Source organism: Triticum aestivum, chromosome 2B (assembly GCF_018294505.1).
Source record: "Triticum aestivum cultivar Chinese Spring chromosome 2B, IWGSC CS RefSeq v2.1, whole genome shotgun sequence".
Taxonomy (NCBI): domain Eukaryota; kingdom Viridiplantae; phylum Streptophyta; class Magnoliopsida; order Poales; family Poaceae; genus Triticum; species Triticum aestivum.
The window spans coordinates 37,600,253-37,609,390 of record NC_057798.1 but is presented as its reverse complement, the minus strand read 5'-3'; positions in this window follow the sequence as shown (position 1 = coordinate 37,609,390).

Sequence of the window (9,138 nt, the reverse complement as noted above, 5' to 3'; positions counted from 1 at the left end):
CACTTGATTCATTGCACATCCCGGTACACCGCCGGAGGAATTCACATAGTGTCATATTTTGTTTGAAGCATTGATTTCTAATTCTTGAGTTGTAAGTAAATAAAAGTGTGATGATCTTCATTATTAGAGCATTGTCCCATGTGAGGAAAGGATGATGGAGACTATGATTCCCCCACAAGTCGGGATGAAACTCCGGACGAAAAAAAGAGGGCATAAAAAAGAGGGAGAGAAGGCCCTAAAAATGAGAGAAAAAGAGAGAAGGAGCAATGTTACTATCCTTTTTCGACACTTTTCCTTCAAAGTAGTACCTTGATCTTCATAATAGAGAGTCTCCTAGTTTGTCACTTTCATATATACTAGTGGGAATTTTCATTATAAAACTTGGCTTGGATATTCCAATGATGGGCTTCCTCAAAATGCCCCAGGTCTTCATGAGCAAGTGAGTTGGATACACACCCACTTAGTTTCTTTTTGATCTTTCATACACTTATAGCTCTAGTGCTTCCGTTGCATGGAAATCTCTACTCACTCACAATGATATCTATTGATGGGCATCTCCATAGCTCGTTGATACGCCTAGTTGATGTGAGACTATCTTCCTTATTTTTGTCTTCTCCACAACCACCATTCTATTCCACCTATAGTGGTATGTCCATGGCTCACGCTCATGTATTGCGTGAAAGTTGAAATTTTTTGAGAATACTAAAGTATGAAACAATTGCTTGGCTGAAACCGGGGTTGTGCATGATTTATATATTTTGTGTGATGAAGATAGAGCATAACCAGATTATATGATTTTGTAGGGATAGCTTTCTTTGGCCATGTTATTTTGGGAGTATTATTGTATTATTGTTTTTATGTCAATATTAAACTTTTCTTTTGAATCTTTTGGATCTGAACATTCATGCCACAATAAAGAAAATTACATGGATAAATATGTTAGGTAGCATTCCACATCAAAAATCTGTTTTTATCATTTACCTACTCGAGGACGAGTAGGAGTTAAGCTTGGGGATGCTTGATACGTGTCCAACATATCTTTAATTTTTGATTGTTCCATGCTATTATATTATCTGTTTTGGATGTTTAATAGGCATTTATATGCTATTTTATATTATTTTTGGGATTAATCTATTAACAAAGAGCCGAGTGCCAGTTTCTGTTTTTTTTCCTATTTTAGAGTCCAAACAGCACGAAACTTTCGCGATGATCTTTCTTCGACCAGAAGGAAACTAGAAGACTTGGAGATGAAGTCGGAGATGCAACAAGGCGGCCACAAGGCAGGAGGGTGCGCCCCCTCCGTCGTGGGCCCCCTGTGGGTCTCCTGACCTAGCTCCTTCGCCTATATATACTCTTATACCCTGAAAACATCCAGGAGAGCCACGAAACCACTTTTCCACTGCCACAACCTTTTGTACCCGTGAGATCCCATCTAGGGGCCTTTTCTGGCGTCCTGCCAGAGGGGGATTCGAGCATGGAGGGTTCTTCATCAACACCATTGCCTCTCCGATGATGCGTGAGCAGTTTACCACACACCTTCGGATCCATAGCAAGTAGCTAGATGACTTCTTCTCTCTCTTTGATTCTCAATACCATGTTCTACTTGATGTTCTTGGGGATCTATTCGATGTAATATTCTTTTGCGATGTGTTTGCCGAGATCTGATTAATTGCGAATTTATGATCAGATTATCTATGAATATTATTTGGTTCTTCTCTGAATTCTTATATGCATGATTTGATATCTTTGCAAATCTCTTCGAATTATCGGTTTAGTTTGGCCTACTAGATTGATCTTTCTTGCAACGGGAGAAGTGCTTAGCTTTGGGTTCAATCTTGTGGTGTCCTTTCCTAGTGACAGTAGGGGCAGCAAGGCACATATTGTATTGTTGCCATAGAGGATAAAAAGATGGGGTTTTCATCATATTGCTTGAGTTAATTCCTCTACATCATGTCATCTTACTTAATGTGTTACTCTGTTCTTTATGAACTTAATACTCTAGATGCAGGCAGGAGTTAGTCGATGTGTGGAGTAATAGTAGTACATGCAAAATCATTTCGGTCCACTTGACACGGGCATGATGCCTATGTTCATGATCATTGCCTTAGATATCATCATTACTTTGCGCTTTTCTATCAATTGCTTGGCAGTAATTTGTTCACCCACCGTAATATTTGCTATCTTGAGAGAAGCCACTAGTGAAACCTTTGGCCCCCGGGTCTCTTTTGCATTATATTGAATCTCTTTTACATCATACTAGTTTCTGACATACTATTTTGCAATATTTTACTTTCCGGTAATACCAAAAATATTTACTTTACCGTTTATCTATCTCTATCAGATCTCACTTTTGCAAGTGACCGTGAAGGGATTGACAACCCCTTTATCATGTTGGGTGCAAGTTTTTGATTGTTTGTGCAGGTATTCGGTGACTTGTGCGTTGTCTCCTGCTAGATTGATACCTTGGTTCTCAAACTAAGGGAAATACTTACGCTACTTTGCTGCATCACCCATTCATCTTCAAGGGATAAACCAACATAAGCTCAAGAGGTAGCAATATATCAAGTGCATGTCAGGATGTTCGGTTCCATCTACTGCATAAGGATTAGCTAGGAGTTGTTCTAACATACCCGAAGGAATTTCATATTCAATATTTTCAGTAGGTGCAGTAGGTTGAGGGGCAAATAATTGTGGTTCCGGTCGAGGTGAAGATACCTCGAACAAACCCCTCAAAGGATTTTTCCATAGTATCAAGTGATAATAAAATTCAGCACATAGTAATAATGTTTCCTTACCAATTTCCACTTACCTAGAGCACTTCACTCTCTGGCAATGGCGCCGGAAAATAGCCTTTATGACCCACAATTATATGGGGTCAATTGTAGCTAAAATTGTAACTAGCGGAGTAGTTTGATAGCGAGATAATTTGTAACAGCAAGTAACGATAGTAGTATGAAAAGTGCAGCAAGGTAGCCCAATCCTTTTGAGGCAAAGGGCAGGCCAAAACAGTCTCTTATAATAACCAAAGTGTTCTTGAGGGTACACGGGAATTTCATCTAGTCACATTCATCATGTTGGCTTAATTCCTGTTCACTATTTTGATAATTTGATATGTGGGTGGCCCGCTGCTTAGGTGTTGTTCTTAGCTGAAAAAACCTCCTACTTATGATTAACCCTCTCGCAAGTATTAAGAATAAATTCTAACCATAGAATTTAACATTTGGATCCAATCGGTCCCTTACGGAATAGCGCATAAACTGGGGTTTGAGATTTTGTCACTCTCGCAACCTACCATCTAATAACTACTCCGCAATGCATTGCCTTAGGCTGAAATATGGTGAAGTGTCATGTAGTCGATGTTCACATGACACCACTAAGAGAATGACAACATACATATCATCAAAATATCGAACACATATCAAGTTCACATGATTACTTGCAACATATTTTCTCCCGTGACCACAAGAATGAAAGTAACTAATCACAAATGATAATCATGCCCAAGATCAGAGGGGTATTAAATAGCATATTGGATCTGAACATTAATCTTCCACCAAATAAACCATATAGTAATCAAATACAAGATGTAATCAACACTACTAGTCACCCACAAACACCAATCTATAGTTTTGGTACAAAGATTGAACACACGAGATGAACTAGGTTTTGAGAGGAGTTGGTGTTGTTGAAGATGTTGATGAAGATAGCCCTCCCCAAGACGGGAGAGTTGTTGGTGATGATGATGATGATGATTTCCCCCTCCGGGAGGGAAGTTCCCCCGGCGGAATCGTTCCGCCGGAGGGCAAAAGTGCTCCTGCGCAAGTTCCACCTCGAGGCGGCGGCGCTTCGTCCCGAAAATCCTCTTTTTTTTCAGGCCAAAAGGACTTATATATATATCAGAAGATGGGCACCGAAGGTGGGCCGAGGAGGACAACACACACTAGGGCGCGCCTGGGCCTCCTGGCGTGCCCAGGTGGGTTGTGCCCACCTGGTTGCCCCCTTCTGGTACTTATTTGCTCCAATAATTCTTAAATATTCCATAAAAAATCCTCGGGAAGTTTCATCTCATTTGGAGTTGTCCAGAATAGATAGCTTGACGTAGCTTTTTTAGGTCCAGATTTCCAGCAACCAGAATTCTCCCCCTTTGTGCATACCTTGCATATTAAGAGAGAAAAGGCATTAGAATTACTCCAAAAAGCATTATTATATAATAAAACAAACAAAAATAACAGTAGGAAAACATGATGCAAAATCGACGTATCATGCCCATACCCGATACTCAGTTTTCTTTTGGTGGTGAAGAAGAAGGTGGCAATGATGAAGTAGAAGCTTTCTTGTCCTCCGGTTTCCAAGGGAGAGGCTCACCATCATGAGAGGAAGAGTGAGTCTCTCAGATCCTGCAACTGGCAGCCAAACACGTACCTTTAAACCTCGCCTCATATTCAATGACTTGGATATGAAGGTCATTAATCTGGCTATGGAGGAAGTTCATTTGCTCGTTGAGGGAGAAGACGATGTCCTTTATGGACTTGACATTCACCTTGAGATCACGGGTGTAGTCCCGCGATCATGAGGTTATTGGCATTGAGTCCACGTTCCACCATCCCCTTGAACTTGAAGATTTCCTGCTCCATAGCTTCAAGCCTGGCCTCCACGGATCCGATACCCATGGGTCCTTGCACACCGCGGATGTGCAGCACCCCATTGCACATCTGGATAGCTTGAGGGTGCTGCATCACCTCCTGCAGATATAGGTTGATGATGTTGTCAAAGAACTTGTCCTTGGAGGAGCTTGAAGTGGCCTTGATGGATTGGTTCTGACAGAAAACAAAAAGAAAAGAAAACAGGAGATTTCTCTATGATACGGAGGTCAACAGGTTCGGGAGGTATATACATATTTTTTATCTTGGGGAAGAAAAATGGAGTGCGGAAAGTACCCGAGGTGGGCACAACCCACCTAGGCGCGCCTGGCATGCCATCCGTGCCCTAGTGTATCATGCCCACCAGGTTCACTTTCCTGGAAGTTTCGTATTTTCCTAGTTTTTTAAATATTCGAAAACTAACAAAAAATATTTTTGTGGATTTTTCGGAGTCCATTTACTTGTCGTATCACGTACCTCCCTTTTTTCATGATTCTAGAGTGTTTCGGAAGGTTTCCCTTATATGTTCCTCCAGTGTCAAAGTTTGGATAATATTTCTTTCAACATTAATGGGCGTACCTGAGATATAGTCTTTTATTCGTTGGCCATTGACAACCTTCGAGTTAGTACCTTCGGCATTATTTATTTTAGTAGCTCCGGATCGATAGACCTCCTCGATGACATAGGGTCCTTCCCATTTGGAGAGGAGTTTTCCTGCAAAGAATCTGAAACGAGAGTTGTACAAAAGAACATATTCTCCAACTTTGAGCTCACGCTTTTGGATGCTTTTGTCATGCCATCTTTTAACTTTTTCTTTAAATAACTTTGCATTTTCATAATCCTGGGTTCTCCATTCATCTAATGAGCTAATATCAAATAACCTCTTTTCACCAGCAAGTTTGAAATCATAATTGAGTACTTTATTGCCCAATATGCTTTATGTTCTAACTCTCAAATGAAAAGCTTTTCCATAAAACATTTTATATGGCATACCCATAGGATTTTTATAAGCTGTTCTGTAAGCCCAAAGTGCATCATCTAATTTCTTAGACCAATTCTTCCAGGACCTATTGACAGCCTTTTGTAAGAATAGTTTTATTTCTCTATTGCTAAGTTCAACTTGACCACTAGACTGAGGATGATAAGGTGATGCAATTCTATGGTTAACATCATACTTAGCAAGCATTTTATGAAAATCACCATGAATAAAGTGTGAACCACCATCAGTCATTAAATATCTAGGGACTCCAAACTTGGAAAATAACTTCATTAAGCATTTTAATAGTGGTGTTGTGATCAGCACTACTGGTTGGAATAGATTCTACCCACTTAGTAACGTAATCAACAGCAACCAAAATATGTGTACACCCATTAGAGGAAGGAAAAGGTCCCATGAAATCAAATCCCAAACATCGAATGGTTCAATAGCAAGTGAATAATTCATAGGCAGTTCTTAACGCTTACCGACATTACCTATTCTTTGGCATTCATCATAAGACGAGACAAACACACGAGCATCTTTGAAGAGAGGTGATGTCCTCCATAAGCTTTAGGGTGACATTTCTGTAGGATTATGTCGTGGAAATGACACCTATGGGATCACGGGGATCCCTTCTACGGTTGGCGGGGAGAGAGTTGCACGAAGAGCAGGTCTAGTGATTAGCGCGAGGTTTTTTTTACCTAGATTCGGGACGCATTGGTGCGTAAAACCCTAGTCCTGCTTGCGCGTTTATTCTGTGTTCTTAAGCTCTTGAACGAGCTGCGGTCCATGCCCAGTCCAAAAAGTCTGAATCCTCTCTCGGTATGCCTTTGGCCTCCCTTTATACGTCCAAGGAGTGGCCACGTTGGCATATAGGAACAGTAAAGTTTCTACAGTGTACAAGCTAATCCCTGGCATCGTAAGACAGATGCATTTAATATGACGCCTACGTGCCCTCATGTTTTGTCAGGGGCGGTAACTGGAGCCGTCCCGTCCAGCACCGCCTCTCTATGCCATGACACGCATATAGGCTGATGAGGCATGCAAAGCTAGGCTGGCTAGTTGCTGTTGTGTTGGCGGAGTGGTAGAGCCTCCACGAAGATCTACATGCCGCCATGCAAGCGTCTGCCTAGCTGGCCGTCGAGCTGGAGTGGTGGTGAGGTGGAGAAAACCTCGTTGGGTGCGGGCCTGGCTGTGGCCACGCAATTGTCCCTGGCAAGGCTTGCCGGGGCCTAGCGATCGTCCCGGGCAAGGGGCTTGCCGGGTGGGTCTTTTGTCTTCTGGTCCCATGTTGACATGCAGTCCATCAGACTTCACAAAGATCTGCATGCCACTAGGCACGCGCCCCCCTAAGCCTTGGCCTTGATGTTGTTGATGATGTCAAACTTCTCAGCCTCCAGGGTGATGGCCTTGCTGGTGCAGTACGTGCTGCCCTGGCAAGGAGCTTGCCGGTGCCATGCAAGCCTCCCCTGCAAGGATGTTGCTGGGGAAGGTCTAGCTAATATTCTGCTCTTCATCCTTTGGCTTGAATGCTTATCTTGGTAGTCTTGGATTTTGTCCTTCTTCTGCTCTGTCGAGCCCTGCCGTGGGCGTGGCTACGAGTGCCCATGTACAAGTAAGGGGTAAAGAAGACCCATACTTTTGTACACCGACAGGAGCCCCCGGGCCTGGGCCACACGTAAGCGTGAAGCATTTGTTGGTCCAGGCCCAGAATGGTGCGCGCGCATGCGTGGCAGAGACCAACTTCCACGATCTTCTTGTCAGTTGCGCTTCCCCACGATTCGCATTGGTGCGTGACGCGGGGGTCATGCGTGAGATGGCCGCAGCATGCTTGCGTCACCTCATAGTGAATAGTAAAGAGGTGTCCCGTATCTTCCCCATAAAAAATAGGAATTCGCAGGGGCGCTACTCATCTAGTAAGTGGACTTGGGCCGTGGCCTGCATGGCGCCGCACCCCATGATCACGGGGAGGAAAACGGTCGCCCCACCTGTCTTTATGCCTTTGGCTCACTCGCCGCGTGTCCTCCATGCCTTAGGAAGGGCAGGCGGCGGATGCGGAGGGCATGGGCGTTAACACCGAGGTGGGAAATGAAGCATCGCTGATTGGGGCAGCGGGTCGGTCCTGATTCCCTGCGCCTCAGGAGGCCGCATTGGTTGAGCGGGCCGGGCGGCCTCCCTTGGGGTCGGGAGGCCAGGCCCCGGCCCTGCCGTTCTATAAAAAGGCAGAGGGACGGTGTATTTCCATATCCACCTCCTTCCCCTCTGTCTGTTTGGTATCTTTCTTCTACATACCATGGTGAGAGGGCATGCTGCTGCTCCGATGGTGGCGACGAGGGCTTCTGATTTTCAGTGCGTCCCCCCTCCTTCATGGCAGCAGAACCCGCCATGGAAGGGAGAGGAAGGGGAAGAGGCCGAGGTCGCCGCGGCGCAAGAGGAGGATGGGGCGGCGCACCAGCTGCGCTTCCGCTGGCGGCCCCTCCTCCTCCCTACCATGTTCTTCATTAGGCTGTACAAGCCTGTGTGCGGTCATCTTCACCTCCCTACCCTGTTCCCCCAGGTGATGGAGTAGGACCCATCGCTAGCTTTGCGGCTACACATGAGGGGCTGCGGGAACGGCAGTATGTGGGTCGATGTTGACTTCCCTGCCCCTCACATCATGTATCTTCGCCATGGGTGGAAACTTTCGGATGCGCCTGATACGTCTCCAACGTATCTATAATTTTTGATTACTCCATGCTACTTTGTCTAGTGTTTTGGACTACATTGGGCTTTATTTTCCACTTTCATATTACTTTTGGGACTAACCTATTAACCGGAGGCCTAGCCCAGAATTGTTGTTTTTTGCCTTTTTCAGTATTTTGAAGAAACAGAATATCAAACGGAGTCTAAACGGAATGAAACCTTCGGGATCATGATTTTCCAACCGAAGGTGATCCAGGAGACTTGGACCCTACTCCAAGAAGTGCCAGAGGCGGTCACGAGGGTGGAGGGCGCCCCCCTGGGCGCGCCCCCTACCTCGTGGGCCCCTCGGAGCTCCACCGACGTACTCCTTCCTCCTATATATACCTACGTATCCCCGAACGATCAGAACAGGAGCCAAAAACCTAATTCCACCGCCGCAACCTTCTGTATCCGCGAGATCCCATCTTGGGGCCTCTTCCGGAGCTCCGCCGGAGAGGGCATCCACCATGGAGGGATTCTACATCATCACCATAGCCTCTCCGATGAAGTGTGAGTAGTTACTTCAGACCTTCGGGTCCATAGTTATTAGCTAGATGGCTTCTTCTCTCTTTTTGGATCTCAATACAATGTTCTCCCCCTCACTTGTGGAGATCTATTCGATGTAATCTTCTTTTTGCGGTGTGTTTGTTGAGACCAATGAATTGTGGGTTTATGATCCAGGTTATCTATGAACATAATTTGATTCTTCTCTGAATTCTTTTATGTATGATTGAGTTATCTTTGCAAGTCTCTTCGAATTATCTTTCCGGTTTGGCCAACTAGATTGGTAGTTCTTGC